A 14380-nucleotide genomic window follows, 5' to 3' on the forward strand; every position below is an offset into this window, starting at 1 on the left:
AAGTTTCTTTATTCCAGGAGATAGAATATAAAATTCTTCCTCTCCAATTTTGGGTTTATCTCTACCAACAAACAAGAGACCAGAAGATAGAATATAAAATTCAGGAGATAGAATATAAAATTCTTTCTCTCCGATTTTGGGTTTATCTCTACCAACAAACAAGAGACCAGGAGATAGAATATAAAATTCTTCCTCTCCATCATCGGGTTCATCTCTACCAACAAACAGAGACCAGGAGATAGAATATAAAATTCTTCCTCTCCGATTTCGGGTTTATCTCTACCAACAAACAAGAGACCAGGAGATAGAATATAAAATTCTTCCTCTCCGATTTCGGGTTTATCTCTACCAACAAACAAGAGACCAGGAGATAGAATATAAAATTCTTCCTCTCCAATTCTGGGTTTATCTCTACCAACAAACAAGAGACCAGGAGATAGAATATAAAATTCTTCCTCTCCAATTCTGGGTTTATCTCTACCAACAAACAAGAGACCAGGAGATAGAATATAAAATTCTTCCTCTCCAATTCTGGGTTTATCTCTACCAACAAACAAGAGACCAGGAGATAGAATATAAAATTCTTCCTCTCCAATTCTGGGTTTATCTCTACCAACAAACAAGAGACCAGGAGATAGAATATAAAATTCTTCCTCTCCAATTCCGGGTTTATCTCTACCAACAAACAAGAGACCAGGAGATAGAATATAAAATTCTTCCTCTCCAATTCTGGGTTTATCTCTACCAACAAACAAGAGACCAGGAGATAGAATATAAAATTCTTCCTCTCCAATTCTGGGTTTATCTCTACCAACAAACAAGAGACCAGGAGATAGAATATAAAATTCTTCCTCTCCAATTCTGGGTTTATCTCTACCAACAAACAAGAGACCAGGAGATAGAATATAAAATTCTTCCTCTCCAATTCCGGGTTTATCTCTACCAACAAACAAGAGACCAGGAGATAGAATATAAAATTCTTCCTCTCCAATTCCGGGTTTATCTCTACCAACAAACAAGAGACCAGGAGATAGAATATAAAATTCTTCCTCTCCAATTCCGGGTTTATCTCTACCAACAAACAAGAGACCAGGAGATAGAATATAAAATTCTTCCTCTCCAATTCCGGGTTTATCTCTACCAACAAACAAGAGACCAGGAGATAGAATATAAAATTCTTCCTCTCCAATTCCGGGTTTATCTCTACCAACAAACAAGAGACCAGGAGATAGAATATAAAATTCTTCCTCTCCAATTCTGGGTTCATCTCTACCAACAAACAAGAGACCAGGAGATAGAATATAAAATTCTTCCTCTCCGATTCTGGGTTCATCTCTACGACAGCAAACACTGTCTCGCCCAGCGAGACAGCAAACACTGTCTCGCCCGCCGAGACAGCAAATGCTGTCTCGCGAGCCTGTTTTCTGCCAACTGTTCTCGGAGGTTATAAATACCCTCCTAAGGCCATTTTTCCAGGGGGGTGATCAGATCGAGCATTTGTTAGAGCATTCCAGAGCAGAGAGAGCAGAGATCTAAGTTCTTGGAGCAACCCCTTGACATTCAGGCTTTGACTTGATTTCAAGAAGAACGACTATCTTACTTCGATAAGATATCGTTTCAATTTCTAACTTCGATAACGAAGGAAGAATCAGTAAACCCCTCTTCACGATTTGTGATTCGGTGGTCCACGAGCTAACGCGCTCCCGGCACAGGCAAAGAACCCACGAAAGCAGTGATCCAAACAACGATCCTGCGTTTATTTTCTCAAGAGTTGTAGTTTTCTTTTGTTGTTTAAAAGAGTCTTATAAAAAGGCTGTTTTCTTTGAATTTATTGTAATCGACCGAAGATATAATGAATTCGATAACAAATTCAACTTTTGGCGAAAACACTCTAGTGTTTTGCCTCTATTGGATATCTATCTCTCTTTTAAACGCAAACGAGAATTAAATTTTCCTTAAAAAGAAAAACGAAGAAAAGGGGATTAAATACTTTTAATTAGGATGTTCTATTCAAGTTCAGTCTTTACCATGCTCAGAAAAGTGTTGATAAATGAATTTATTTGCTTTAAACAGTGAAGACGAGAAGAGTTTACAATGGCAATACCCTTATTTAACTGTCGTTAGTTCAAGCTGGTTTAGGTAACAGAATTATATCACATGTTCTTGTTTTGGGTGAGTTAAAGGTTGAGGGGGGCCACTCTCAAAACAATAAGTTTTGGGGGATCAATCTCAAAATAATTAACTTTTGGTAGACCAATATCGCAAAAACCCAAATTTTTAAAGTGGGATTGAGACTAGTATTAATAGTATTCCATTTTAATCCACGGGACTGAGCCAACATTACAAAAGGACGTGGTTAGTGATATAAACAGTGATGACTCATCTATTCATACTATTACTAGGTTTTATAAACGTGCAATGCACATGGTTAAATACTATGATTAAGTATTTTTAGATTATTTTCTAACTAAAAGTTGTTCCTTAGTTCCACTTTAATAGTTTATGCTCACTTTTGTCTCTAAACTTTAATATTACGATTATTTATTTTCTTTGATGTTTGTTTAAATGGGCTACACCCAATTTAAATTTTTATGTTGATATTTGAATTGATAGAAAATAAATATAATTTGAAGCTAATTTAAAATTTCATATTATTTTGACTAACATGATATCAAGCTTTACTTAAGAAAGTACAGTGTTGCAAAAGTAAAAAATATTAAAATAATATTATACAAGGAATGTGAATATTTAAAACCAATAAGGCAAAATGATTGGTTAAAATTATACTAAAACGATACAAAAGAGAATATGAAGTTTGTTCCTAATCATTGATAGACTTCATAAGAAATTATAAATTAAATATTAACGTTAACTCTAGTATACTTTTATATGATAAAAGCATCTGCACAAGCATATAAAAGTACTAAAAAAAGCTCATAAAACTCCTTTCTAAAGATTCCTAAATTCACTCAAAATAATTAAACTATTCTATAAAATATTGAGAAAATATTATCATTTATTCTTTCGGTTTTAATTTTTATTGAGCTAAAATTAATCCTTCCTCACCTTTATCTTTTTCCCGGAAAATTCTAGAGTAGTGCCTTCATCATCTACTCGATTGTGACATCATGCTAGAGTTGTATTTTTTGTGCTGTTATTTTTCCTGGGCTCGTTAATCTTTTATTTTGTCGTTTAACTTCACAAAGAAGTTAAATATATTTTTAATTTTTAACACAAACTTCTTAAAATACAAACTTTGATTTTTTTTATTATTTCAATGAGAATAAATATTAGTCTCATATATATGAAATTCTTTGTGTTTCTAATTTATTACTTAAATAAGATTATGAGCTATCTTTTTTTCTCTACAATGAATTCTTTTGATGTGCATCCAATAAGAGTTTCTGTTACGTCAATAATATTACATTTGCTCTATCTCTGACATTTTTCACAAAGATCTAAACTAAATACCCGTATTTTTATTGCTAATTTACCTTAGATTATAATATTAATATTTAATTTCTTTAGTATTTGAAGAGCAAAGTATGAAATTTATCAATGCTTACTAATTTTTCTTATATCTTCTATAGAGAATTCTTTTTTGATTGAGATAAAGTCATTAAATTATTCTTCAATGTAACTCAGTTGGTGCTTCTTTAATAGATATGTCTTATGTTAATGTCAATTTAAATGATTCATGGATATTTTATGAATTTTAGATTTATTTTCTTCACTTTCTCATTTGCAATGGAAATAACTTAATTTTTTTGAAGGATATCTCTGAACATTGCAATAGTATCTCCATACATAATTTATTGTATTCTTTTACTCTATAAATATTATTAACATCAGAGATTAATATTTCTAAATTATAAGCAATTAATGCTAAACTATTATATTATAGTCTTTTATCATTTTTATGGATTTAAACATCTATCAATTAATGTTACAAATGTGTTTTTTTCTCCAACTTATTAGTAAAACTTTATACAGTTGCTTTAATTTATATGGTAACGATAGTCTTTAAGCTATAATATTTTTTTAATTTTTATTCCCTAATCAGATATTTTTAATCAATTCATATTGTTTTCGTTTACCGGTATCAATTTAGACTATCTTTAGATGCTGAAATGGGATAGTAAACCCTAAATTGAAAATTAAATATATATATCTTAATGAAAGAATACCTAACAACTACACTTTTCTTTGCCAAATTTTAAAATTTCAACATTTTTTATGGTTTTAAACTTTAAGAGTGTGATTTGTAATTTTTTTTAAACTTTAGGAGCATTTAAAAAAATTATTTTTAAGTTTGGTAGTTGTAACTTCTATGTTTCATGTGTTAGTGGTAATTTTTAAATGTCACGATATTTCTTACAACTCTAAAATTTTAAGGCTGTTTTTTTACAATTATTAAAACTGTAGATTAAATTTTTAAAAATTTAAATTTTAGCGAACTATTAATAGTTTTCGGATTTGATGTGTACTAGTTATAAATTTAAAAAAATTAGAGCTTTTTATGATTTTTAAATTTTGAAAGAGTTTTTTTTCTATACCTTTTGTAACTTTAAGTTTAATTTTGGTAAATTTTAAATTTTTAGATGCATGAGGGTAATATCTTTAATTCATCTTTTGTTATTTGTAAATTTTAAATTTTTTAAAATTTTGGGGTTGTTTTTTATAATTTGAACTTTTGTGTGTGCTTTTATAATTTTTGGGACTTGAGGGTGTTAATTGAAAATTTTTAATTCTTGGGAGGCTGCTATTAATTTCTCGATTTCATATTTATTGTTTTATGTTTTAAAATGTTAGAAATTTTTATGTGCGTTATCGTAATCTTTTGAATTCATCTATGTTGTTTGCAAGTTTTAAAATTTTAGAATTTTATGTGCTTGTTTGTAATTTGAACTTTTGAGGGTGTTTATACAATTTTTGAGATATTAAGATGTTAACCGTAAATTTTAAATCCTTCGCAAACTGCTGTTAATTTCTTGACTTCATGTTTGTTGTTTTAATTTTTTATACGTCGGGATAGTTTTTATAATTTTGAACTTTTTATGGTATTTTGTGTAATTTTAAAACTTTTTAGGTTTTTTTTTGCAATACTTTATGTATTATAGTACGTTAGTTACGTATAATTTTTTTATCTTAACAAACTAATACCATGAAGATGTTTTATATAGGCAAAATTGCTAGATTGATATATATTTTCGAGGCTTGGTGACATGCTGGTATATTTTCTTTTAGTTTTGTCAGATTGGTACGACGCTATATAGGCCTTAAATTTGGCCGGAGTTACTGTTCCAGCCAAATTTAGTTACTGTTCCGGCCAAATTTAGTTACTGTTCCTACCAAAAATCCCATCAGCCCTGATCGGAACAGTAACTCCAGCCAAATTTAAGGCCTATATGGCACCGGAGTTGAAAAATATACCAATCTGACAAAACTAAAAGAAAATATACCAACATATCACCAAGCCTCGAAAAAATATACCAATCTGGTCATTTTGTCGTTTTATATATTTTATTAATATTATTTTTTAAAATTGTTAAGCTATAAATTGTTCACATAGGATTAGGATAGGATATAATTATTATTAGGATAGATTAAGATATAAATAAAATATTTAAAATAGTAAAGGACAATATTGATCATAAAAAGATTTTCTGAACTCGTGCTTTTAAAGGGAGTATGATAATAAAAATTTAGTGAGAGTAGAAAAGTTTAAACTGTAATTTCAAAGAAGATACTTCTCCATTCTTTTCATTTCCCTTTCCTTTTCTAGTATTTTTTTTCCTTTTCTAGTATATTCTAAAGTATAACATGACATGGAATTGAAGCTCACAAATTAAATATCTATCACATGGTGTACTATTAATAGATGTAGCTATAGAATGATAAGATTTTTTTCTGAGAAAAAATTCATTTTGATATAAGTAAACACAATGCAAACAAATATTGGAGTTTTGCTATATTTTAATGCTAATATTATCAAAAGAAAAAATAATATTTATATGCTTAGCTTAAAAAAAACTAAATATAATTACTCAAAGATAAAATATCAAGATACAGATACTAATTATCCATATTATCGGAAGTATCTCTACGACGGTTTTTTCAGCTATCTATCAAATAGCGATATACATAGGGGTGTTAATGGAACGGATATGCCTCGAATATGACACTTACCATATCCATATCTGCTTACCCATCTCGGATATGAATATGGATACAGATATACGTCGGTAAGAAAAATTCATATCCATATCCGCCAAAATCGGATATGGTTACGGATATAGATGCGGATATATAAACGGATATGAATGTGGATACAAAAAGGATATTAGAAAACTAGATAGTATTCAGAAAAATATAGTCATGTGATACAAAAAGAGTTCGTTAATATATTCATTATGATTAAAAAGCTAAGATTAGGCATCTTGATCATCAAAATTAATCACAAATCCATAATCTAAGACTCGAAACTATCGTAAGAGTATGACCAATTGATCATCAAAATTAATCACAAATCCATAATCTAAGACTCGAAACTATCGTAAGAGTATGACCAATATGTATTCGGATATTTTCGAATCCATAATCTAAGACTCGAAACTATCGTAAGAGTATGACCAATATGTATTCGGATATTTTCGGATACAGATACAGATATTTTACTACAAAATTTGTTGGCCCTATAGTTTTGATGATGATTTGTCAAATAATTTATCGCTAATCCATTCTCTAGTTTTTGTTGTTTTGTTTTTCTCTTTACAGGTAATTCAACACACGATAATCAATCGTTAAAGGTTCAAGTTCATGTGTGTGCATTCACCTAGGTATAAGTTTAGTTTGCTTACATATATCGTATGTTTATATGTAAGCTCAATATATGTGCACTTAACACAATTTTGATGTTTTCTATCAAATAAATGATTTTTCATCAAACTTTGATACAATAGTTTTTATTTCATGTTTACAGCTCATTCACACTTCTTTATATATATATAATATATATGCATGTTACATATATACGTTTTAACAAATCATATCTCAATTTTTATGTTCACGAAAATACAGGTTTTTTGAACACTTTTCAAAAACAAGGAGTTTTCACAAACGAAAATTGATTTTCCAAAAATTCTTTTCAAACATGTTTATTTTATCATTTAGAAACTTTTTCCAAAGTTTTACTATTTTTGGAATTGATTTGATATTTTTAATGTATTTTTAAAATCAGTCCAAAACCTGTCATATGCCATGTATCAGTTTACGGTCGACCGCCAGCAGCAAACTTTCTTACTATGGCTCTTTTGTGCTCGCGGTCGATCGTGACAGTCGACCGTGAATCCATCCAGAGACCTTCGTGGTCAACCGTCGCGGTCGACCGCAAGCTTTCAAACCCTATTCTCAGCTTTTTTTGTGCCTCGCGGTCGACCGCGAGATTTCCACGGTCGACCGCCGATCTCATCATTGCCTTTTAACAGCTATTTTCTATAACAGTTGTCTGAGGCTATTTTGGTATTTTCTAATTGGTTTTGGTTGATATTTTGAGTGGGTATAAATACCCCATTGCTCTTCTCTTTCAGCAACCAATTAAATAAAAAGAGTTTTGTTTTACATTAAGTTTTAACAAAGGTTTAAGAAGTGTTTAAAGAGCTGTTAAGTTGTTTTCATCAGTCTGTTTCAAAAAAGTTTCCTACAACAAGAAGAGGCTTTCAAATTCCATCATCAACTGTTCTTCTTGTCTATTGAGAAGTTTTCCTAACTCTTTCTTATATAGCTTATTGATTCATTTTCATAACTTAGCTATATTTTATTTGAGTTGCATATTATCTATTCACTGTTATCACACACATAATATTGAGCATAATATCTTCATACTATATAGTGTGGGTTGTGGGGTGTGTTTTAGTGAGTGTGAGCTTCATTTGCATTCTCATTTGTTGTTGAGAACAAACCATTGTATTTAATCTTTATTGGTGAGTATCACTTGTAATACACTTGTACACCGAGAGAAGTGTGAGGCGAGAGACGGTGTCGAATCCAATAGGAGTGGCGTCGATTGACGAACCTAGGGAGAGGTTGCATCCGAGCACTTAAGGAGGAGGACACGGGCTAGGTTCCTACACTTAGTGTGTAAAGTGTGATTGTATAGTATTTGTTGTGTGAGAGTTTTCGGTAAGCTTGTAAACCGAGTGTGTAGAAGTTCCGGCTTCCAAACCGGATTGTGATAGTGGAGATCTCCTCGAGGTGAGGAGCGGGGACGTAGGTCGTGGTGACCGAACCTCGTAAACATATCGTATGTTTGAGTTTTGCTTAGCGTACATTTTATTTGTGTTTTTTCATATCATTCTTGCAAAAACAAATTAATCAATATAATTTCAATTGGCATTTAATCGGGATTAGATTAGCATAAGACCCTAATCACCCCCCTCTATGGTCTAACAAAATCATATCTGTAACCATATCCTATCGGTTAAAGATTTGAGTAACCATATTCGTATCCTAACAGATACGGTTACAGATATTTTCTCGGATACGGATACCTTTCAAAAAATTCATTGACACTGTAGCACGTGTATTTGCACGTGCCGTAACACTTCTACGTTTTTAAATTCGAACTAGGATCTATATATGCTTCCGATATTAGAAAAATGAAGAACTCAGAACTGGTAGTCTTCAAAGTATGGAAATACGTATTCTTGCGCCACTTTCTCCTTGGAAAGGGAAAACTTGTCTATTTTGAGGGGAAAAAAATAAAAAGTATAGAAACTTAACTTTCTCCTTGGAAAGGGAAAGGCTTGTCTATTTTGAGAATAAAAAAAGTAGGAAGTATAGAAACTTTTTGAAAGCTATCAGAGAGAGGAACTTTGGAACATAGTCATTTCAAATTAAGGACCATAAGAGCCTCTAAAGAGTAGAATCCCACTCATTTATAATCAAGTCTCTTTGTAGAAGTCCGCAATAGTGGCTGGATTACAGAGGGAAATAAGATCATTTCTTATATATGACTTTATCTTAAATGATGCATTTCTTATTAGGGTGAATCTTAACATGTGGAAATACGTTATTTTTTGTATAATACAAGCATGTAATTGGTGCCTTTGGCCTTTAAGAATGGATTCGGATCCTCTCCACTATAAAAAAAATAGTGGAGAGACCCCTTTAAGAACAATCGTTAGCATACATCAAAAATCTGTTCGGAACTAATCAACTAATTACTTTTCTCTTTTACCTAGGGGATGGAAGCATTTTTTTTCTTCCAGATAAAACGAAGCATAATTACTTTCGTGTTTGTGAAAAGACTTCAAACAAGATAGTTTATATATGTAGCATTATTTTTGGACCCAAAATGCGACAAATGAAGAACCCATTTTGTTCGCTCTTCATTTTGATAGTATTTGAAGAAAATAAGTAAACACACACGCACACAAAAAAGGAAAAAAACAGAAAGCCTTCATGCACATACTATTGGGGAATTTTCGTCTCCCCGCCTAATACGATCTTCACAACTCGGAAGCTAACCCACAATCAACAAAATATAAAACAATCACAATCAAGAAGAAAGAACACTGAGATTTACGTGGTTCAGTCGACCAACTTCGACCTATGTCCACAAGCAACAATATGAGAAACCCACTATGTATCAGGGAGAACCACAAGAGGAACCACTCAACTCTCGTCTCTCAACCTCTCAACCTCACATACATGATCAACTCTCATATTCTCTCTGAATCCCTCTCCTTACAATCTTTTGAACGGACAAAGACTGTGAAACTCTCTCCCAATGATGTAATCTTTTGCACGGACAAAGGCTACGAAACACTCGTTTCTCGCACAATATTACTGAATCAGGCTATGCCCTCTGCTAACCCTAGATTACAAGAATATTGTCTCTCTCTCTCTCCTCTGTTTGGTTTTTCCTCCAACAATAGAAGAATATATATATGAAAATCAAAATCCTATCTCTAGCCTAACTTCCTAATTAGAATATGATTCAAACTCCTAATCATGATGGGACTCAATCTCCTAATCATAATAGATCTCTAACCCTATCTAATTCTCATGAAGTTATACAAAGAATCAAAGACACAATCCTAACACATACATATGCGGTATACCTGTTGGATTTTTTGGTCAAAACTGCTTTCCAAAATGAGTTTTCAAACTATATATATATTAACTACAAGTACTTTTCATAAATGCTTAGTAGCCTAGTGAAAAGTTTATGTTTTGGTGTTTCAAAAGGTCCATTGTTCGAGGCTTGCCAACGGCAAGCCGAGAAGTGTTTTATTTGAATTAATCCATCATAAGTTCTAGTGGGTCGTGGACCGTGGGCCGTGAGCCGTGAGCCAATGGACCGGGGATCGGGGCTAATCGGGCTGAGACGCTAAGTGACGCTTTGTTAGGCGCACTTTGCACTTTACACGGAGGCATCGGGACGAGGTGGCGCCACGAAGGCTGCCTCGCAGGCTGCTTCGCAGCATGCGGACGAGCTGCGTATTCGCACGAGGGCGACCCTAGCGTTCTTGTAGTTTGACAAGGTTCGCTCGTTCGACGAGGTTCGTCTGTCATACGAGGTTCACCTGTTTGACGACGTTCGTTTGTCAAACGAGGTTGCATTGATGTTACAATCTTAATTGCCATTAAGAATTATAACAGTCACATTAATTGATTGTGACTCTTGAGCTGGCCTTAGAAGCCTATAAATAGCGCCATTGGGCAGCTCTTGATTAAAAAGCTAAAAATCCTCTCGCGTGCGTGGAACACGAACGTCGCGTGCTGAAATACGAACGTCGATCCCGACGTTGTTGCTGTTGTGCTGCTGCTGCAGGAACTTGTGCCCATAGAAACTTGTCTTAAACCGAAAGGTTTTGAACCGTAAGGTTCTGAGATCGAGAAGATCTTTTGCCTTGACCGAAAGGTCTTATAGATCGAGGAGATCTTGACAGTACTGGGTTGGTGCACACCAGAGTACTGTACTGCTGTTCCTGGAAGCAGTTTGGCCTTGGGATCCTTGCATCGGAATAGGCTAAATATTGCTTTAAGCACAACGTTTCACAAACGCATAACAGTTAATTAAAAATTTTAAAATAATAGCACATCATCCTTCACTGTTCAATTCCAGATTTAACCTTAATTTCCAACAATACCTAGTTAACTTTGATTACACAGATACACCATTCGATTTCACTAAACCCTAAAAAGTTTGGCTGTACTGAGATAACCCAAGAAGTTTGAAACTATCATTTGAATAGAAAATTTTCCATTTTCTTGCATCTAGTTTTAGATAACTCCCAAAGTTGGGGCTTACCTAATTTTTTTTGGGTTTTTAAGCAACATTCAAAACATCTTGGGTTTGTCGTAAAACGAACTAAACTTCCTAGGGATCTTGTGAACCTTTGTGCAAATGATGGATCTTTTATAATTATTCGCATTGACGAAACAAACAAAGGTCGAATTTTCTTTTAAAGCCAATACCGAAAACAAAAACAAAAAAGAAAAGTAATACAGGCACACTCTTGGGCATACCTCCGATCAGAGCCGGCCCTAGCTTAAGGCAGCTAAGGCCTTGGCCTTGGGCCTCAATCTAGGTGAGGCCCACCATCCACCCACAACCCTACTAAGCCCCCCAAACCCTAACCTGATCTCCCCATCTCTCTGTCTCAAATCCCAGACGCCTCCGCCCTCGATTACTTTTTTTGGAGTGTTGCAACGTATATACTCATTGTTTGCCTCCTCTACTAAACGATGGAAATTTTTAGAAGATAATGGATGCAAGTTATCTGTTAAATTTTTATCTCAAACTAGATGGGAAAGTCGGATTGAAAGTGTTAAAGCAATAAAATTTCAAGCTCCAAATATAAGAGACGCTTTGATTCAATTAGCAGAAATTAGTGAAGACCCGAAGATAAAAAGTGAAGCTAATTGCTTAGCAACTTATGAGATTGAAAATTTTGAATTCTTGTTAGCTATGAATATTTGGTATGACATATTGTTTGTTGTTAATTCAGTTAGTAAAATCTTACAATCTAAAGATATGCATATTGATATTGCCATAGATCAATTAAATGGTCTTATTGTATATTTAGAAAATTATAGACAAAATGGTTTTATGTCTGCTTTGAATTCAACTAAAGAACTTGCTAATGAAATGAACATACAACCTATATTTCGTGAAAAACGTAAAATTCATAGAAAAAAAACAATTTGATAAAAATATTGGTAATGAAACAATATTTAACGCTGAAGAATCTTTTCGTATTGAATATTTCTTATACATAGTTGATAAATCGCTTGGGTCAATTAAAAGTAGGTTTGAACAATTTAAAACGTATGAAAAAAAATTTGGTTTTTTGTTTGATTTGAAAAAATTAAAAGCTTTAGATGATATTGAATTGAAAGAATATTGTCTTAATCTCGAAAATGCACTAAAACATGATGAACATTTAGATATTAATGGACTTGAATTTTTTCAGAATTGAGAGTGCTTAGGGAAATTTTAAAAGTAGAGATTAATAGTCCAATTGAAGTGTTGAACTATATAAAGTGGTTAGATTCTTTTCCAAATACTTGTATTGCTTATCGTGTATTATTAACTATACCCGTAACAGTTGCTTCCGCTGAAAGAAGTTTTTCAAAATTAAAATTACTAAAATCTTATTTAAGAACGACCATGTTACAAGATAGATTGAATCATTTAGCAATATTATCTATCGAAAATAGTATGTTAGAAAATATTGAATATAAAACCTTAATTAGTAATTTTACATCTCAAAAGATAAGAAGAATGAGATAAAATCTATTATGAGTTGTATCACTTAGGCCTCATCTAATATTTCGCCTTGGGCCCCAAAATTTTCTAGGTACGGCCCTGCCTCCGATCACACCCCTCTTAGCTACAGTGCAGAGGCCTCACTTGAGATTTTAAAAAAATCTCAAGTGGAGCCTCATGCACTGTAGCTAGAAGGGGGTGTGGGCGCAGTATGCTCAAGGGTATGCCCGAGGGTTTTCCTTTAGCGCCTCCCAACAAAAAGAAAGAGGCCCACGCACACGCAGCCTCGCTTTGTCCTCTCTACTTTATATTTTTGGAACAAATTGACTTTGAATAACTTAGCTTTAAACCGCAAACCATAGAAGATAACATAAATACAGGGCACACGTCGTTCAACATGCATACTGTAGAATCTTAAATCATGTAGTCAATGTCAGTAATCAGTATGTGGCCTACGGCCTACCGATGGGGACCTGCCTAAAATCCCGAACGCCACACTGACTTTGAATTTTTTTTAACACTTCTTCTAAATTCTCTTGTATATGTTGTTGATGAACTATTTGAATACTCAAAGATCCTTATACATGAAATATCAAATAATTTTTGATTGACTTCTGCTGATGTGCTGTATATTATTCACTGGACCCACCCATTTTTTATCTCAAATCTTGAATTCCACACAAAGAATTAAACTAATTATTATGAGTATTTTTCTTTATTAGTCCCTTAAATCTTAAATATTTTGAATTTGTCAATCATATCATTGAAATTAATATTAGGCCTCAATTCTTATATCTTGCAACTGCTATGTTTAATTAGAGGGAATAATTTAAAACAACTAATAAGAATTGAGAGACCTATTGGCAATTTCAATGATTTGAGGGCTAGAATTAATGAAACAACTTATAAGAACTAGGGGACCGAATAGCAATTCAATTATATGAGAGATTAATTTCAAAACCTTAATGATTTAAGGGACTAATATCAAATAAACCCTTACTATAAATACTTTTATTTTGTTTAAGTGTTAGAACACATGAGCATCGAAATTTAGAGCGATTTTGGACGTCAATACCAGTAGAGTACCATTTGGTCTTTGTTGAAAATATTTATGATGTCTCATTTCAAAAAAAAAAAAAGATGTTACTTTGATGGTTAAGTGTTGATGGCTAAGATCAAACAATCAATCGTATCCAGAAGAGGATAGATGCGGATCTGGGGCAGGATCGGTTACTCCTCAGTCCTCGCCGGGACGAGGTAGAGAAGATTGATGAAGGGGTCACCTCCTTCTCCGACTTTATGCATGATTCTTGAATTGGGGACTGAAGTCCACGCTACACAGACAAGAAGAACCCATGAGAGGGCGGGGACCGGTTCCCTCGTGGTTCCTCTGACAGTCAAGTAAGTGAAACTTGAGTGGGGAAGAGGAAGGTCAGGAATCGAGGTGGTTCATGAGGTGGCAAAGTGCCGCTACAGAGGGTCTGTGTGAGCTCCTCTGTGTATATGAAGAATCTGTGTGTGCTCTTTTTCTCTTTTGAGAGAGAGAGAGAGAGAGAGAGAGAGAGAGAGAGAGAGAGAGAGAGAGAGAGAGAGAGAGAGAGC

The sequence above is a fragment of the Asparagus officinalis genome, chromosome 3 (genome assembly GCF_001876935.1).
Source record: "Asparagus officinalis chromosome 3, Aspof.V1, whole genome shotgun sequence".
Taxonomy (NCBI): domain Eukaryota; kingdom Viridiplantae; phylum Streptophyta; class Magnoliopsida; order Asparagales; family Asparagaceae; genus Asparagus; species Asparagus officinalis.